Source organism: Drosophila gunungcola, assembly GCF_025200985.1.
Source record: "Drosophila gunungcola strain Sukarami chromosome 2R unlocalized genomic scaffold, Dgunungcola_SK_2 000011F, whole genome shotgun sequence".
In the NCBI taxonomy this organism is placed as follows: domain Eukaryota; kingdom Metazoa; phylum Arthropoda; class Insecta; order Diptera; family Drosophilidae; genus Drosophila; species Drosophila gunungcola.
The window spans coordinates 888,874-909,293 of NW_026453169.1; the positions used below are offsets into that span (position 1 = coordinate 888,874).

The window sequence follows — 20,420 nt, forward strand, 5'->3', positions numbered from 1 at the left end:
GACCAATAAGTAAATATTGGAAAATGTGAATATCAAATGTTGATTGGCCAACAGATGCACCGTGTGGTATATTAAGCTTTATTATTTGAGAGCGTTTTTATATTGGTTAATCCCTATGTAGTAAATAGTGCTAATCTAATCGAATTTTGTTATAACATTATTTGAATTCAAACAGTTTTTAAACTATCAATGTTTTCATTTTTCTAAATATCCTATATCTTTTAATCCAATAAACATTGTTGTTTAGAGATTTTCAATTTTGTCTAGGGTACAATGGAATTTGAATAGTGTTATTGTGCAACCGCTGGTGTTTTCGCAGTCATTGTTTACGGATTTGGGCCTTGTTTGTGGCACAGTTTGTTCCTTTTTTGGCCATAATAGCCCACACATGCCCCAATCCACCGGCAAAACAAATATGTTGGGCGCATTTCGATATGGTTTTTCAACCATTTTGATTGTTCGCCAGCAGATGCGGCTGCCCACATTCGCCGTGAAAACGTTCCGGAATTTCGCCTGTGACTAAAAATACTACTGTAAACTAATATTCCGCCCGAGATATGGATAGTTGTTGTGGGGACTGAGGACTGGGGACTGGGGACTGAGGAGTGGGGACCAAGAGACTGGCCTAATCCTCCCTACGCCAAAGTCGAAGCCCGGCTTTGGGCATCGAGTTCCATTCGCCGCTCGCTGTCACATCCGTTCGCACAGGATATGAAAAGGCTGCTGCTGCTTCTGCTTCTCAGTTTTCCAGGAACTATTTTTTCCGCTATTTGTCCGATTTGTGGGCCAATCCACACTCGATTCTTGTTCGCCTTTTTTTCCAGCGCTTTTGGCTTTTGTCAGCTGGCAGGCAAATTGAAATGTTTGCCCCTGGCATCGGTTTTCCACCAAAAACCTCCCCGTTTTCCACCTCCATTGGCTGTTTGTTTGTTGATCTTTGACACTAGGCTGTAATTGAAAGTTTTGTGTGGACATTTGAGGAGACAAAGCCAATCGATAGGGCGGCTGAAATCCAAAACTGGTTCAGCGGAGCCAATCCAAATTGAATTTTGGACCGAGCCCGCGCGTTGAATGGGGCGGGCAATTTGCTTTATGCTCTCAATTAGTTTCGTGAACGTGGGCGGGCTTAATTAATTTTTACATGTACCGGCGTGACCTCCGGCCCCGGGAAAACTCCGGCCCACCTGTCCTCATTTGTTACGCCCATTTCGCTGGCTGGCAAGCGGCTTTATCGCCCGTCCGTGTCGCGACCACAATTTCATCGATAGCAAACACAAACGGCGGCGGGGCTTTTCCAACCGCTTTTCCGCCCATTTTCCCGCCGCCCACCGCGCTGGGCTGGCTCATTGCCAATGCATTGTGCGCCGATTATTTTGCCGTTTATTTCGCTCTCGCCCGGCGATTTTCGTTATTTTCGTTATTTTTCTTTTTTTTTTTTTTTGGTTTTTTTTTTTTTGTTTCTGGGTTTTTTGCCTGAGCCTGGGTTTTCATATTAAATTTTTGTCACTCTGCCATGTCTATCTTCGGCTTCGGTGCGCTCCAAATTGGCTGCTTTTCAACAAAGATGCAACATCTGTTGCCACGAGACTGCTGCTCCTGCTCCTGCTCCTGCTCGTCGTATCGCCTTGCATATCCTTTTTGGCTCTGGTGCAAATTGCAGTGTTGGCCCGGCAAAGGAGCTCATGTCCCGATGTTTCTCCGGCTGTTTCTCTCGCCGCAGAAACCCGAAATCCTATTCATTATGTCACCGGGGGGGCAGGAGATGGTGGATGGTGGCTGCCGAATGGAGGATGGAAGATGTAGGATGGGGGTGCGGCTGCAATGGGGATCTGGGATTGCCATTTGCATGTCCTGTTTCGTTTCATTAAATGCTTGCCTTGCCGCATGCAATTACCAATTTATTTTGCCGGCAAGTGCACTTCTGGCTCGCCTCGGCTTTTTGAGTGGAACTCCCTCGGATAAGGAATAACCCCCAACTCAGCGAGTGCTCACATGCTTAAATTGTGCCAAATTAGCTGGCTTTTTATTCTCATTTCTAGGTTGGCCGCTTTTTGTTGATTCAAATTGTGCATTGTGTAAATCCAATGAGTTCAGTGCTCAGACTGGTTTTTCTTTGATTGATGTCGGTAGTGTGGGCTAACATGGCTTGTGCTTTTCTTCCTTTTGAGGGTTATTTCTTCTCTAAAATTAGTCAAGTCTCTTAAGTAAAATATATTAAATATATGCAAGTTTTCATTTGCACAGCATCCAATAAATTAAAATACTTTTATATTAAATCAATATCTAATGCTTAGAACAAAACATATAAAATTGCTCTGGAAACAGATAGACTATGAATGCACAATTTTAGTAATATAGAAATGAGTAAAACCATGTTGTAAGCCTTAAACTAAAAGAGGTTAGCTCAAACAAAAATGATTTATCAATGGGTTTACTATTATGTTGATTCTTAGCTTGACTGATTTTAATCTGATAAATTGCAAAACAAAGCCCCTGATTTTGCTAATTTTATGAATCTTTATCTTCGTTGCCTTAGCTATTGTGTGCATTTGTGTATAATGATTTCTGCCCTTTACGACCGTCGGCGACTGTAATGATATAATTAATTAGCTGCATTTGTTTTTGCCAGCTGCATGCACACTATCCTGGCTGTTGTTGTTATGCCACGGGTTACGGTTACGGTCGCCTCAGCATATCCGCATGTCCTAACCCAGACTCCGACCAGAATCCGTAGAACGGAGTAGTGGATTCCCTGGTGCCGTGCCGAGCATTGTTTGCTCTGATTGCCGGCGTGGCAGAAACTGAAACCGAGGCAACGACCTCTGGCTGGTTGTCAAAGATTAAGCAAACCGAGCTAAGCGGACAAACAAACACGCACTCGAGGGCATTTGGCAGGTCCTGCCAGCCAGGATGGCAGGATGGCAGGATGCACACGGCAATGGCTGCATTTAGTGTGCAATAAATTCCCTTTTAATTTACTAAATGTGTTTGCGACTGTCCAGGGCCAGGTACCAATATCCTGGTGTCTCAGTGTCCTGCGCGTGAAGCGGACAAATGGCTGCGGAAGACGGATGATGCAATTGTCTTTCTTGACTCTTAATTGCTCCGGCTCCCTGCCACTCCAAGTTTGAAGTTTTTTGGCTTTCAATTATGCAAATGCCGAATATTTGCAGGTAGGCAGACAAGCAGGCAGGCAGGCAATTGAATTTGCAGAGCCAGTTGGCCGATGATGATTTTGTGGCCATAATGATTTGTTGCTGCGGTTGTTTGCCTCTCTGCTTGATTGACCGCACAATTTCCTGTCATTAGGGTCGGGCATTCATATGTACAGGCGCTGCTCCTCCTGCAAATCCACACAGCTGGCTGGAATCCTCAAATCATCCTCCTCTTGGCGCTGCTTGAAACGAAGCAGATTGTGTATTTATGAAGGCATTTAAAATGAATACACAGAGCAGCCCAACCAGCTCGTCCTGTCATAATTTCACATTAACCTACTTCCAAAAAATGAGCATCAACTCTGGCAGGCAACCCGTTCTCCTGCTCATTAGCCAGGCATCCAGGCATCCTGGCAGCCAGGATTCTGGCGTTTAATTATGTCACACCCCGGTCACAGACTGCTGCATGCTGACATGTGTGTGAGTTGTCAACGAGGAGATCATCAAACATGCAGCGGAATTGCTCCCTGGTCAACTGTCCCATTCCCACTCCCACTCCCCCGTTCCCTGTAGCACTGTCTCTGTCCCTCTGGGCAGGACATCAAAACTGCCGGCCATAAACTCTCCAATTAGATTTCTGGTCCCCATTTATAAAGGTGTGAGTGTGTGTGTGTGTGCGAGAGTGTGTGGGTTGCCAATCAATTTTTAATGAGTTTGAAATTGTTTGGCCAACCAACAATAGCTAATGTTGGCATAAAAAGTTGTTATGATATGCACGAGTTTTCCGTGGGATCGTTTCTCTCAGTTCAGCTTTCTAATCTTTGTTTTTTTGACACTTTTTTTAAAATCTCTTTTAACTATTCTGCACAAATGGTAAACAAATCAACAACATATAAAACAAACTCTTATAAACTTGTCCACAGAAAAAATGGAGACTTATATATAAATTTATAAATGTATTTATAATAAAATTCAGAAAATAATGACTATTTTCTGACCCTGGTTTTTATGGGTTTCTTTTTTGTTATTCTTCACTTTAAAAGATTAACGAAATCATTCGGGAATGTTCTGAAAGTCGTGAATGTGAAATATTAGAAAATTTGTTATCTCTGTTACAATGGCGTCAAAATATAAACTTTAGTATCTAGTTTTAATATATTGAAATAATTAAATTCATTTACATGTACCTTAAAAGTTTTCTGACGATTCAATATCTACAATAATACAAACATTTTTATTTATTTAGATTTTTTCGTAGAGAATTATACTAGTTCCAACTTTAAACTGTGATTCAATTAACATTGCCAAGTCTTTGACTCCTCGGTGGACTTAATTGCCTCACTGACTTATATAAGAAACAGACTCTTTGAAGAGCGGTGGGAAAGGGAGGAAATGGGAGGAAAACCAAAATAGGGGACAGCAGGTGTTCTGGACTTGGCCAAGTTAATGCTCGCCTAAGCCCCGCAACTGCAAACATCATTAGCCAATATTATATGCATTAAATTTTATGCCCAAATGGCCCAGAAAGGGGGTGGCATGTGGGTGGCTATGAGGTGGGGTGTGTTGGGCGGCTGGCTACGTTGAGTTTTCTGCTGGCAAGGCAAACTTTTCTTTGGCCGTAGTTAAAAATGTAAACATCAGTTGTGGCTTAATGCGGACGGCGGTTGCTTTGGTCCTGGTCTGAGCTTGGGTTTGGGTTTGGATGTGGAAGGTGGATGGTGGTGTCGTGGTGTGGTGGTGTGGGATTGCGTTGTGAGTCCGGAGTTCTGTTTAACCACAAGCTTGGGCTGCCAGCGGTGGGTGGTTTAAAGGAGAGGACACTGCCTGGGCGCTGGCATACAAATTGTCTAATCCCACATAGTTCTTGCCACCTTGAAACTGGCAGTGGCAAAACTTTGTCATTATGTTTGTGCGTCTCCCACCTACCATCTTTTCCTCAAAAACTACCCATCTCTTCCAAGCGGCAGTGTGTGTGTGTTGGCCAAAAAATATCTAAGCCACTTGGCCAGACCGGGGTTTTGCATAATCCAAGTCGGGACCAAAAGCTGCATATTTCGAAACGAATGTGCAAAGTTTAAATTGTTTAGTAAATACATTTTCTGAGACGCAGCATAAAGCCATGTTTAATTTTGCTTCATTTCATTTGTTTCGTTTTGTTGTTTGTGTCCCTCCTTTTTGTTTTCGCAAAAAGTCTATTAAAGTTTGCTAATGATGTCAGTTATGTTTTGGCTGCTCTACACGAAATTCAGTTATAGCCAACTTTTGCACTTCAGGGTCCACACACACACACACACACACACACACACATGGTGGTGGTGCAGAAATTTATTATTGCCCGGCGAATAATTTTAATTAATTATGCCAGGGAAAAATATGCGCTGCTCTCGAAAGTATGCCACGAATTTTGTGCCATCTTCTGGCTTGCAGTGTGTTTTTTTTTTTGTTTGCAGCTGCTCCATTGGCGACAAAGACTGCCGCGGATACCGCCTTCCACCGCTGGCACTTTTTTAATTAGAGCCAGCCACAAAAGGTTTTTCCTCCTTTTTTCCCTAGCTGGTAAGTTTTTTTTGCTGTTGTTGTCAAGCAGCAAAAGACACGCCCTACAAAATAGACAAAAAATTATAACCAAAACGATGCAGGTAAGGAGAGGACGAAGTAATGAAGAATTTAATGTAGCTGAATACTTTTTAAAAAACTGTCAATATTATGCTTTGGAAGGTATTTATGAAATAACTTTGCTGACTAATGCAACGGAAGACTTTTTAAACAGATAATAACAAATATGAGGGACTATGCCATTTCGTGCGCAACTATAACACCCTTGTAGGTAGTCCTCCGCCATGATATGCTAATTAAAACTAAAATGATATCATCCCCTTTTGAGTTGGCACAGCATTTGACACACATAATTCCAGTGTAGCTGCTGCAGTTGTTGCTCTTCACAAATATTTACACGTGCTTAATGCGTTCGACGTGTTTGCGTTTTATTTGTTTTACTTTTGCAGCACTGCCTTTTGTCCCTTTTGTCCTCATTTAAATATTTACTCTAGCCGGGGAGTTTTTGTCCTTTTGTTTGGGCGAGTGTTTATTTTGCGCCATGTCGGGATTGGCTTTAAAGCGAAATTAATTTAAGTAATGCGTTGGGCAGGATCATTTAGGGAATGGCATTCCGTCGCCAAATCCTTTTTAATATGCCCGACACATTTTTCATTTGTCATGGAGCCACCCAGACCACATCACACACACGCTGGTGTTCCGAATTGGCCAAAATATAAACCTGTTATTTGATTTTTTTTCGGTGGGGTAGATGGAAATGTTTGGCCTGTCAACGAACTCGGCGTTATCGTCATTATCAGCACTCGCTTTTCCGACCCGCATCGTCAGCTGTTTCATTTGTTTTTCCACCTCCAACTCCACCTCCGGCTCTTGCTCTTTTCTCTTTCGGAAAAAACTCAAAAAATTGCCCTGCATATCAGCGCTATCGCTATCCATCGACACTTTTTTTCCGCCCACTTGCGAGGAGTTTTCTTCGGCTTTTCCACTTTCTTTCCCCAGGTTACTCAATCAACTTGGAGCTTTCCGCTTAGCCCTTTCGCCGGCACCAAATCAAATTTCATTTCCAGCAGAGTTTCCTTTGGCCGGGCTTTTAGTTTTACTTTGTTCGTGACACATTCCATCGACAGTTTCGCTGCAAGGACGAAAACAGCGACAATGCAGAGCGGTCATTAATCATTCGCCTTCCCTTTTGGGCTAAGGGGAAAATCGGAAAAACGGAAAAGCGGAAAAACAAAAAGGGAGCAGAAAGAAAAAGCGTTGCCAGACCGTGATTGAAAACTAGATAATTTAACACGGCACGTGATGATTGTTGTTCCAGGGTAAGCGAGAGTGCGGGAGGGAGAGGGATAGACAATGACCAAGTGTGAAAGAGCAAGCAAACAAACTGCAGGCGGCATTTAAATTCGAATTGGTTCAGTGGGCAATGCAAGCAGGACCCTGGAAAAGGAGGTTAAAAGGGGTGCTGCGAGAAAAAAACAAGCCCAGGAAATCAGCCAGATAATTGAATGATTAGCAAACAAGAGATACCAAACTAAATAATTAACTATAGTAAGCTTTGATAGGAAAGGTAAGTAAAACGATAGCGAGTTTTATAGATTCTTGATTTAAATATATGGTATCCATTGTAGCTAATATCTACACAGTTTTAGATTTTATTAACTAACGTTAAGAATATAGGAAAATATAAAATGTTCATATTTATAAACCAAATAAAGTAAAGTACGGTTAACCGATTCATGAATAATAAAATATAAAGATAAATAAATTCAATGTCTGAGTTATTATTTATTTATTTATTTATTTATTTGTTTATTTATTTATTATATCTTTATTATTTATTTAGTATCTTTAACAAAACTGAGTAACATTTTATTCATTCCCAAACACAAATGAAATATTGCAAGCATAGAACCCCAAATGGTATTGCTAAACTTTGTTGGGGATGATTAAATCCAATCAAAAGGGAGACATAGAATATAGAAAAATGGTCAGCAAATGAATCACTTTAATTAAATGGCCTCTAGATATGCTCGCCAGTAAGTGGACGTACATATGAGCTCGGCAATTAGTCCAGTGTCCGACTTGGACTCGTTTGATTAATAAGCGCCCCCACTGACTTTTGCCGACTTTTCTTCCGTCATTCTTTTCTGGCTTTTCTCGCTGGCTTTTCCTTTCCTTTCCTTTCGTTTGTTTTTTTTTTTTTTTGTTTTTGCCGGCACGAACGGAAAACAAATTTGCCTTCATTCAACATTTGACGTATGCCGGGGATCTGGCATTAAAGCTGCTCAGATTTCGCAGCAAATGGCTCGCACACGGGTCCAGTTGGTGGCCATCACCACCATCTCCACCATCACCATCACCCACTTTCCCCGGCTACTTTCTCCACTCCAAGTGGCGGAGCTCCTGCTGCTGGCTTTTGTCTCTGAGCGGCTTTTGTTTGTTGTGTAATCTATGCGCTCCACGGCACAGCTGTTTGTCCAGACGCCCCTCACTCGGCCCCCCTTTTCGAATGGGGCAAGAAAAATGCCAACAATTAAGTGGCCGAGAGCGCCGCAATGTAGGCAATGCATTAATTTAATTAAAAGTGCTCGGCCGTGATGAAATTTGAAAATTGTGTAAATTCAACCTATTTGGAAAACACTCGAGAGCGTTTAGTGCTCGAGGTGCTAAGCCTTCTTTAAGGGGTATCCATAACCGTAGAGTTAAGACCCCCCTACAATCCTAACCCCCCCAGCCCACGCCTCTGGCCATGAAGACAAAGGTCAGTAGCCTTATCAGCAGGGTCTCTCTTAGCCCGCTCTTACCAACTTTTGCTCTCTTCTTCGAAGCTCCGATATGCAAGCGGTGGCTAATTAAACGCAGCATCCCAAAAACCGACGAGCACCGAGCGTTTTTTGTTTACATTTCCCCTTAGAACTTTCTACTCTCGCCCTGCGCACTATGCTCTCCAGGCTTTTGTCCCAAAACTAAATCCACGAGCTTGCCGAGCGAGCCGAGCGCACGAAGCAGCGTGGAAATCGTGCATCTTGTGGATACGCAGCATCCCACGGATTCATTTCGCTGCAGAACTCGCTCGTGTCAGGTTGTTTGAGCGGCTGGCGGAATAAAAGGGCAGTTGGCCACAGTTTTTCAATCAATATTCGGAGCAACAGCCGGCGGCCAGGCTTTAAGTTGAGCGATGATGACAACTGCGGTAGCGGTGGCGTTGGCGGTGGCCACTTAAAGTCGCCGGCGGCCAGAACACCGGAAGCAGCTAAGCGGAAATTGGAAAAGCCCCATTCCCATTCCCAGTCCAGCCAGTCAGCATTTTCACCATGTAAGTAAGCGTGTTTAAATCATCCGTGTCGAGTGTCGAGTGCGTGTGTGTAGCATAATTTTAAGCTGCCAGTGGAAAATATGTTGCGTGAGTGAGCCAGATAAATGAGTTCCCCCAAAGGAAATCGCTTGTAATGCCATCTCAGTCCGGGGGGAGTACTTTCTTTGCCCCCGCTGGACCTGTGCTAAATCAATTAAATGGCCAAGGCCTCATAAATTACCATCTATGACAGCCATAATCTGTTTCACTTTCGCTTTTTTATGGGCCACCGCCACACAGACTGCCTTTTCATATTTTTAAACGGCAAATTTATGAGCTGCCAAACAAAGGAGGAAAAGTTTCAATATTTGCTGGAAAGTTTTCCACTTTCGCAGATTGTTATTTATTTGCCATCAATATTAGCATAATCAGGCAAAAAAAAAAAAAAAAAAAAAAAAGAAGTTAAATGAAATGGCATATGGCGGCACAAACAACAATGTAAGTTGCGAAAAGAAATGAATTAAATAAAAATAAACACACGCACCCACTGAACGAACAGCGAACCTCGAGGCGGGCAAACAAGCGCGTGAGAATCCAAATTGAATTGAATTGCTTGACATGACGACAGTGCCCCCGCCCCTGCCCCTGCCTCTGCCCTTTCTCCTTTCTCCTTTCCCAAACTCCCAGGCTCATTTCTCAGTCCGGAGTCTCGGCTTTTCGGTCTGGTTATGCCATTGAAACTGGCACTAGGCTGCAAGGCAACGCCCCCACCCAAAAACCACCCACTACCCAACTCCTAAGCACCCAGAAACCACCCACCACCCCCCGCTACACACTCAAACCCAAACACACACACATACACACACACACACACACACACGACTGCTGTGGGGTTTCGTATGCGACTTTTGGGTAAAATTTTATAGCAATTTATTTGCTCTCCGCTGGCAAAAGGAAGTTCTCTGTGCGAATACATGAGCGGGAGTCCTGCGAGTCCTGGGGGAGGGGTGGCAGAGGGGGCGTGGCATCATTACAATTTGAAGCCACGCCTGGTCGTGCCTTCATTTGGGTCCAGAAATAAATGCCTTTTGCACTTACACAGCCTTTGAGTGTGTTCGCATGCATGTAGATACTCAGATACCCAGATACTCAGATACAAGATACGTACGGATGTACGAATACAAGGATACAGGGAGGTGTGTGCTGGAATCCTGGCAGTTACCAGGCACATCATTACTTATTTATGATTATTTGATTGCACAGTCAAGGGATGAGGGAATCAAGCATTCAGAATAATATGCAGGCAGAGGGGGCTTAATTATAATAATCGCATAGAAAGGATGACTTAGGACTCAAGGAGCGCTATGCAAAAGTGTGTTTCTACGAAAAGGGGGAATGGGCTGGTCACCACTTGTTGATGGATTTTTATTTTTATCTATTAAGTGTCACACATTTTATTGCCGCCCCTCTGGCTGCGATTTAAATGGAAGAGCGGGTCACTTCCGCCCCGTAGCTGCCCGATAAGCCCTCATTATCATTTCGACGAGGGGCTCGCTTACATTTCGATAATGAAATGTCTGACATGCACCCGCACACTCGAGCGCAAAACACACAGCGCACACAGCACACACAGCACACAGCACACAGCACACACAGAACACACAGCACACAAACGGACAAAGTGAGCTCATTGTGGCAGATAGAGATACACAGATGGAACAGATTCGGATACAGATACTCCACGCACTGATTTTAGTTTGCTCTGCCAATTGTTGGCAGGCACGAACATTGCTCTAATCTCGTCCGTACACACACTTAGTGCCGTGCAGATGCAGATACAAAACCCAGACCCAAACTCAGATACAGATACAGATACAGATACGGATACATTCGTGGCTGCTCTGCCTGCATTTCAAATGGTTCTGTTCTGTTCTATTCTGTTCTGTACTGACGGACGGAAATCGTTTATTAAACATTCAACTCTAGCCCAGAGAGATTCGTTCCCTCTCTGCTTCTGAATGTATGGCATTTCCATCTCGCAGCTCGTTTATTTCAATTACTTCATACGAGCAAAACGGCGTCTCGTCTGCCAATTTTCCAATTGAATTGTCTTTAATATATTAATAATAATGCCAGGCCCGACTTTTGGCGCAGCCGGTTTATTAGCAGGTCCTTGGCAGAGTCCTTGCCTCCATCTCGCCTGCCGCGAATTAGTCACAATCGATTTACCAGCTCGTTACGCCAACCGCCAAAAACACGAAGGCACAAATTATCAGGAAGTCAGCCAAATAGGCCAAAATATGTTCACGCATCAACTAAATTAGCTTTTGGTTGTTTGCTGGTTAAAGTAAATTTTGGGGTGCTAAAAACATCAAAAAAAAGTGACTTAAAGATGGAAATGTTTAGGAAAATGCAGCAAAAGCTTTAATTTATGAGAACTAGTTGGCTAAGTTGTTAATAAATCTTGATAACATATAACTTTCCTGAATACCTTATAGTCTCAATGCATAAAAATAACGTTATTATTTACAAACATAAATATCTTTTAATACATTTTTCTTTCTATTTATTTGGTAATAAATAAATGATGTTTATCTTAAAGGTAAAATTTATTTCACTGAATTGCACTTAAAAATAAGGACAAAATCAATTTACTCATATTATAAGCTATGAAACTATAACCCAATTAGCCTAAAGTCATCATCAATAAAAGGATTAAGAGCAGGTCAGGTTGTTAGTTTCTAACATTTCCAAACAATCCCAAAGCTTTAGCCACAAGGCATGCATAATCATGAACCTCCCACCCATAATTTTCATCAGCTCCTATCTGTTACAAATCCCAAGCAACAACAAGCGCCGCAAAAACCCTGAAAACCAGAAAACCCCTAAAAGCCGATGCTCAGGCAAAACTAAATACCGTTATCGTTTAAAAAATTAGAGAAGAAGGGGAGAAAATGGGGAAAAAATGAAAAACTTTTCAAAACAAAACTGTGCGGTTTCACTTTGTTAACAGCTCAGAGAATGTTTGGCTCGGCTCGCCACGGGCTTCTAATTCCGGGGAGGCGGAAAAGTGGGCGGGGTAGATGGTATATGGAATATGGGATCCGGATCAGGAGCCGGACCAACAACAGCCGCAAATAATGCAGACAATCTTTTTAAAAGACCGCAAAGTTGCACGCCATATGTACGAGTATGTGTGTGTGTGTGTGTGTGTGTGTGTGTGTGTGTATGAATGTATATATTGGCATATTATGAATTTTCATAACTTTTCCAACAAAAATGTAAGCTACACAGCCAGTTACACTCACACAAAGTAAAAACATTGGGCAAACTTTCGATATTTTATAGAATCTGTATGGCCAGGGGTGTTTGTCGGGAGGGGGGTAGGTGGTGGGGTGGATCGAAAAGTTGTAACTAAAATATTTTGTTCAACTCACGTGGGAAAGATGAACAAAAGTGCAGCACACTTTGCAAGGAGCAGGAGAACATGGCCACCGCACCAATAAATGGCCGCAGGGCGTTTTATTTGTTCGTCAGTCTTTTGCCCTCCCCCGATTTTCCATTTCACCCAACCCACCCCCCCAGCGGTACTTGTACCTTTTCTTATGTTGCCAGCTGATTCCCCCGGCAAACATCAAACAACTCCTGACGTGCCTTTGCATAATCCTGCCACGGTCAGCAGCAGTTGGAGCCGGAGCACGTCCTGGACGCCTTTGTTGCTTGTTTTCGCCTTGGCTTTAATCATATTTCCATCGGGCACACGCTGCGCATATTGAACAGCCCGTTGCCGAAGCTCGCTCAAATATTTCCCCGACTTTTCGACAAGTTTTTATGCGGGGATAATTTTTTAATCTCCGCAAAGAGAAAGAAAAGGATGCAGCTGCCTCGTTGCAGCCATCAAAATGTCCACGATGCATGCGAATGGCAATGGCTCCTGGCAAATGTGGCACGTACTCGACGATGACTTGGCAGCTCTGCCAACCAACACGCCCACAATTTAAAAGTCTCCGCATTTGCTTGCTCACCGTGCACTGACAGAAAATGGTAGTGTAAATGGTGTAAAAATTTCATTTTCTTATTATATTCTTTAATTTAACTATTAATTTAATGAAATGCGTGATGTAAAATAGTTAATTGTCTTAATAAAGGTACAATAACTTGAACCTTAAAAATTTGTGCTTAAAAAAAGTATTATTTGTTTTTATTTTGTTTTTTTATTTTTTTATTAAGCAATCTAAGAAACCTTTTTTGTTATACAAATATCACAATACATTAATATTTCATATAATAACATTTTAAAATTCTACATAAAATGTGCACTTCAAATATAAGAACGTACTAAGCCAGAAAATGAACTTTTAATGTAGTAAATGTACTTACGTTTTTTGGAATTGGTTGTCTTTTGACACTTTAAGTCTTAGTGGATTATTTTTGTTAGTGGTTGACAACTTTTTCTTTTCGTTCACTTTCTTTCAAGCCCCTCGATGTTTGTTTTTCTTTCCATTAGGTGGACAAATCGCCTCAAGTATTTAAGCATGCCCGCCCCTCGTTTTTCCTACATTTCCGCTGGCGGATGTTGGGGCGAGTTTCAAGTAAATTAACGTTAATTAACGGAAGTTCGCCGGCAAAGCGCCACCTGGCGGCGGGAGGATTCGTAATGGTGCTTTGCTCATTTGCCTTGAGTTTGACAAATTAGGTGAAACTGGGGGGGTTGGGGTTGTCCTTTTGGGCGGTTTTCCGGAGGGGTGGTGGTGGTGCGGGGAACAGCAGTAAGTTCCGGCTAGTCCTCGCACACACACACACACACACAGACACACACAATCTTCCTCGGAATGGTGGCCACGGTTCAGGGATCGGGACTTAGCTTTTGCCATTTGGGCCCACAGCATCCGCACATACTCGCATATTCAATGCTCACTCAAGACAATGGGAACTTATAGCATGCTTCAGATACTACTCCTGCCCCCCTTCTTGGCCACGCCCCTGTCAATGGGCTGAGGCAAACAATGGCGACAAACAATTGAAATCTGTGCGCTTTGTTTTAGGCCACCACATCTACGCTTGGCAACCTTTTTGCCCACTGAAAAGGTTTGTCCTTGCCAGCCGGGGGTTGTCTCTGTCCCCCGGAACCCCTCCCCTCCAGGAACCCCCCTGGAAACCCCTACCGCGGCACAGTGGCCAGCAGTCCGGCAATTTGCTGGCGAAAATAGAAATTTGTACAGATTTTAATTAAGGCCGCAAGGAGACAGGATCGAGTGAAAAGGAATCGCCTGGCGACGTCGAGTGACGAAGGACAATCATAATTGCGGAAGCCAACCAAGAGGGTTCAGTTCTCTCGCTTCTCGGCTCGCAAAAAGCGACAAAAAAAAATGTATTTGAAAAATCGCTAAAAAGCAAACGAAACGCCAGGCAAACAATGCACTCGGAATGCGGGAATATCGCTCGCACCCCTCCATCTTTGCCCTAAAACCCATTCAAAACGACACGGGATTTGTGTATGAGAAATTAATTATCGCATAATTTCATGGCTCACTGACATCTGAAGAGTTTCATTTACCACTTTTTGACAGATTCCGTTCACTCCGCCTTTGGCACTGCATCCTTTGTCGCCATTCCTCTGCCCGCGTACCGCTCCTTACCCGCTTCCTGATTGATTGGTGCATTTTAAGGGTAACCGGGTTAAGGGTCTCCAAAAGGGGCACTCAACGCTACGAGAACCGTAAAAGCTTTGGATTTCGCAGCGGTCGATTCGGTAGATGTTAAGTGTGGAAAATGTGATTCGCTTTGGATTCCATTGAGTTTAAAGTATCACATTAATAATTTAATATTACCAGCTTGTGAAAACTATTTATTGATGTTAAAGAGAGGCCAAAAACTTACTGAAAAACAATTATGTTGCTCCCCGAAAATTTTTTTAAAAATAACGAATTGAGGTTGATTTTTGTTGCATCAGAATACAAAGTAATTATAGTCCTCTAACATTATTTCGGTTTTTCAACCTACTGAGGAAACCATAAACCTTGCCCCGAAAATATCATATTTAATCCCATGTTTTCCCCCAGGGGTTTCCGTCTTGAGTGGGTTTCCTTCTGCGAATCATTCGCTGGAGTAGTTTCGGTATAATGGTTACTTGAAATTCCAAACGCACAAAGGGCCACGCCCACGCTGCTCGATTTCGAGGGCATTATCTGAATTTGTTTGTAAATCATTGCCAAATGTTAATTCAATAGCTCAATCAATGCCAGGACGCGATGTTCCCTTTTCTCGAACGCAAGAAGAGAACAGCCAAGTTCAATGCCAAGTGGTTTTGGTTGGGGGTTGCTCAGTGCCCTCTCACTCTTCACCGATTCTTTGTCTCTTTCGGTGCTTTCATTGTTGTACTCATATTCCTACTTGATCTGTTCGCCACTTGGAGTACACCGAAAAAAAAATAGGATCAAAATAATTTTGGTATATTATAGAAAAGTATTCATATACAGTGGATTGGCAATGTTGTAACAATGTTAATAATAGCAAGTGGAATTAAAGAAATCTTTTGTATACATACCTCGATGTCCCCTTAACATTAACATGTTTTGGTAAAATCTTTTGGTCCGTATTATAGAAGTTTGAGTACAGGCTGGAGTATCCTAAAAAGAAGAGTGTCTAGTTTTCACTTCCATTTTTCTCTGTGCAGGAATGGCGAATAAAAAAGCCAAACAGTTCCATGCTGGTTGCTGTCCTTGTGTTAGTGGCATAGTCTTTGTGCGAGTATCGCGATATTCAACAGATGTTGTAATTGCTCATAAAACTTGATGACGCTGCCCCCATTTGAAGGAAGAGGAAGAGCGGCAAACGCTTGCATATGGCAGTGGCATCTTCCGTCCTCTTCTTCTTCTTCTTCTAGCTCGCCCTTTCCCGTCTTTCTCATGGATATGTATAATTTATATTTAAAGATGTACGAAAGAGCAGAGCAAAGGCGGGCAGTTTGACATCAGCATTCATACGTCAGACACTCGAGGGAAATAGAGAGAGGGATAGAGAAAAGCAGAGAAAATTTGCATATGCCGAATAATCTCAGCCTGCTCATCTTTGCTCCGTTTTCCGTTTCTTTTTGTTTTCAATTTGAAATTTCAAATATTTAGCTGCGCGCTCAGCAAAACTTTGTTCATCCGACTAATTTTTATGCACCCACTTTCCCGCTTATCCCACGTACTTTATAGCATTTCGCATGCTGTGACGCAAACAAAAGGATTTCCGTGGGCAAATCCCAGGGTCTAAAAACTGAAAAAAAAACAAAAAAACATGCCATTGACATGTGTTTTGCAAATGTTCTTGGCGTTTTCTCTGGCTCTCTGTATATTCCTGATTTTTGCAGATTTCTTTGTCGTTTCATGAGCATTAAATCGTGTGTATAGTTCTAATACGCGATAAAAAAAAAGAAAAGAATTATGAATAATGTGCAAGAGAGAGGGTGGATACATCAGGCCATCTCGCTCTGGCAGGCGCAACAAGCGATCACTGATAAGCAGAACCGTAATGGAACCGAAACACTCTCTCTCACGCTCTCACTCTCTATTCTTTCCTTTCGTTCCCTGTTCCGTTTCAAATATACAATTTCGACCGTTTCTTTCGTTTTACAGTTGCGGCGACAACAGTTTTTCGACGGCGCTGGCCGAGAGAGGAACAGAATGTTAAATAGCAACGTTTTCTAACAGAAATGTAAGGAAAAGCGCTTCACTGGTGGAGAACAGGACGAAGCGGGGTAAAGGACTACTCACCCCCATCCTGAAAGTGAAAAAGAATGTATTACTGCGATAAAGACCCATCAATTGTCAATTGAACCACATAATTGGCCCAATCGCGTGAACCAACGAGTCAACCCATTGCCGCCCCTCCATGGAGAACTATAAAAACCATCCAACAATTAAGCGATCTGCGGGAGTTAATTGAAAAGCCAGAAACAAATGGATCAGCAATGGAGGAGAGTGGAATTTCATTCGGGTGAGTTACAATCTGGGCAGATCTACGGTTACTCATCGTCGTAATTCAAGTACTCCGCCTGCCACATGGCCACGTATACGCACACAAAGGCAGTGCAAACAGTGCGAGTAATACCGAAAATACATACGCTTATCTCCCCACAAATTGCTCAGCGAGCTGATAAGAAAGCCACATAACAGAACCAAAACGAACCGTTCAGAAAGGCGACACAAAGAGGGCAGAAAAGTGGACAAGATGGGGAACGGGTATGTCGTTGTACGGCCTCCTGTCCATGACGTTTCGGGTTCTTATCTCAGAAGAGATCTTCACAGGGATCCTATTCAAACAGATTTCTTATAACAGGGGTGCATCTATTAGAAAAAAAGGAAGATAAGTTTCATAAAATATAAAAAATAAACTACTTATATTTAATTTCTCCCGATCAAATTAAATATAAATAGTTTATTTGAAAGTGTCATTTAAATTTTATTTATGTGAGATGTATAGTCCAAATTAAAAGCCTGGAACTTGTTCCGTTATATTGAATGCAAATTCAGTTCACTATCCCTATTTCGAATAAACCAAACCTACTTATATTGAGTCGGATTTTTTTTTTTAGAAAATGTGCTAGGAAATTTACATAAAGTTTTATTTTTGGGAAACCATGTTTCAAGTATCGTAATTCATTACAAAATTTACGAAATGTGAATTTAAACAAAGATAAACCTTTTCAAAGCAAAGAATATGGAGCAAGTTAGAGATGGCCAGCGTAATAAGAAACATTTGCTTTAATGACATATCCTGTTTTATATTTCTGCTCATTAGCACCAAAAAGACAAACTTCTTCGGCCAGAGATCCCTGGCATCCCTTGGAAACAGGATATTCGAGTTTCCTCCGTCCAAAAGTGCTGTGTGTGAACTTTGAACCGCGCTAAGTTCTCGACCGCAAACATTGAGCATAACCAGAACAGTGGCTGTCAAACCGTGCTGTTTTTTTTTTTTTTTTTGGCAGAGCTTCCTTTTCCTCTTTCGACTTTCGCTATCCCGCTCCCGTGTCATAAATTTCGCTTTTATCATATTATTTAATTTGTTATGTCTGCTTTGGGCTCCCTCTTTGCTGAGCGAAAAAAGCGAGCTGTGAGATACACACAACAAACAGATACAACTACATACATGCATGCCCCATTGGGAGCAGCGCAAATGATAGTAGCGTACATATCTGTATCTGTTACTGTGCGGTGTATCTGTGTCTGGTGCGTGTGAGTGTGGATGCCACAGCAATAACAGTTAATTTATTCCAATTAAGGGATTTTCCTGTTGAATATGCGACTCTGTAGAGAGACCCTCCTCCCGACCAAATGAATTTGTTGAGCCATCGCTCTCTATATCTCACCTCTTTTCTGCCTTTTTGGTTTTTTTGCATTTTTGCTTTTTTTGCCGTTTTGCTATTTTGCCTGCCAGCGTTTTTCACTGTTTTTTTTTCGCTTTTTCAGGAATTGTTTGTTTGCCCACGGGGATTTCGTTGTCTGTTTGTTGTTAGTTAGTTCTCCTGTTTTCGTTGCGCCACATTTTTTCATTACATTACGCAGGAGCTAGAGTGCAAAAAAATTAGCAACATGTCGACCGTTTTTTTTAATATCCTTGCGGGATTCGCTGTCGGCTTTGTCCTTGTGCTAATTTCGTGAGCCGCCCCAAGCTAATTTTGTTTATGTTTTCATTTATTTTCCACATCCTCTGCGTGCGAACATTTTAATAAAATTCCCTCGCCCGAGACAACAAAACAATTTCCAAATAGCTCAAAGAGTTGCCTGATTGAGGGGTAATAGGAGGGCAACGGAAGCGAAATTTATGCGCACATTGAACGCATTGGCCCCGCTACCCACACACTCGCACACACACTCGCACACACACTTGCACACACATACACACTCATTGCTTCGATTATTAAAATTCTAATTGAAATTCAAATGCGCGACGTTGTTGCCCGTCGCTTATCGCTTAAGTGTCGGCGTCGCCGTCGTTCTACATACATTTCGTATACCCCATTCCCAGCCAGCTGCCGCGTGCCCCATGTGCCCCACATGCCCGTTGTTGCTAACCCCCCTCCGATAAACATCGGCCACCTCCTCTTCGGAAAGCCCCTTTCGAAATCCCCCCGCACCCAGCTCTGAAACGCCCCTGAGCTTTGGCTTCCGCTATGCGGGCCACGCCAGGAAGTGGACAGTTAAGCAGCAACTCAACTCGACTCAACTCAACTTAAATATGGGCTATGGGCTATGTGCCTAGGCGAATCAGGGGGCGTTTCTTGGACAGAGGTCTGGGGGTTGGGACAGGCGGAAGAGTTTTATTGACAGTGCCAAAAGCGGAGGGACTAACTGTCACTTCTACGAGACACACTGCCAAAAGAAATGTATTTCTGATTAACGATACTTTATTTCCATAACTATTAATTCCTTAAAAAAGTAGAAGTCACTCAAAATAAAGTTTTCTGTTTAAATATTTTTCATTCGAACACGTTTTTGCCTTTCATTATAATTCTTACTTATCTGTTACTTATTTATATACATTGTTATCTGCACATTAAGAAACATAGACCACTTTACATTTATTCCCATTGAACAAAAATATCAAAGCTTGAAACATTCTTTTAAGTTAATGTTTATTACTCTAAAATAACATTCAAATATATTATTCTTCATAAAATTGAATAATAAAGACTAAAGCTATTTACATTAATACTTTTTTATATGGCTGTTAGTTGGTTGTTTTCACATTTCTCCATCGAAGGGCTATCCCTTATCTCAGCTGAGTTCAATGCCTTTTTGGTTGATTTCTTCGTTTGCTTGTCGCATCATTAAATGCAATTAATCAAATTTGGCCTGGTCATGCGTGTGTGGTTTGGTAATCTAGACGGGACACAATGTCTTTCATGTAATCTGTCAAATTAGCCATGCAAATCACACAGGCCTGCATCTTTGGGAAACCGAAGAGCAAAGGATCTTACATGTAACTGGGGCTGCGGTTCGTCCTACCGGTGGCTCCGGTTTCGTCCTGCCATCAATTAAATTGACTTTGCTGCCTCCCCACAGTCGCAATGATTAATTAGCGTCTTGATCCAGAGCATATAGTAGGGGTATGAGTCTGACTGAAAACATTTCCAATTGATTGGCATTTTCTCGGAGGCATTTGGTAGGCAAATGAGCTGAGCGGCATCAATTATGCAAACAATGGCCTTCAATTGATGTCACCGAGCTACATAGTTATCTGCAACTGCAACTCGACTTTTTATCGCCTTCCGTTGGCTTCCCGTCCGAATTGCCAGCTCAACTCACCCATATTAGCATATATGTATGCCCTATCCGGCAGTCTTATCAGAGAACCACAAACTACTCCCCGAGCTGAGAGCTTTAAATCTTGGGAATTGGCGTTTAATCTCAATTCAAAGAAACCAA

At 42.4% G+C, this 20,420-nt stretch overlaps 1 long non-coding RNA gene across 1 annotated transcript; it reads right to left on the reverse strand.

Annotated features, from left to right (window-relative positions):
• Positions 1 to 14,975: 14,975 nt before the first annotated feature.
• Positions 14,976 to 16,468, reverse strand: LOC128255573 (uncharacterized). Its single transcript, XR_008267673.1, has 3 exons — positions 16,202 to 16,468; positions 15,554 to 15,635; positions 14,976 to 15,414 (listed from the first exon to the last, which is right to left on the reverse strand). It is a non-coding gene; the product is annotated as an uncharacterized LOC128255573 (long non-coding RNA).
• Between the last annotated feature and the right edge of the window lie 3,952 nt (positions 16,469 to 20,420).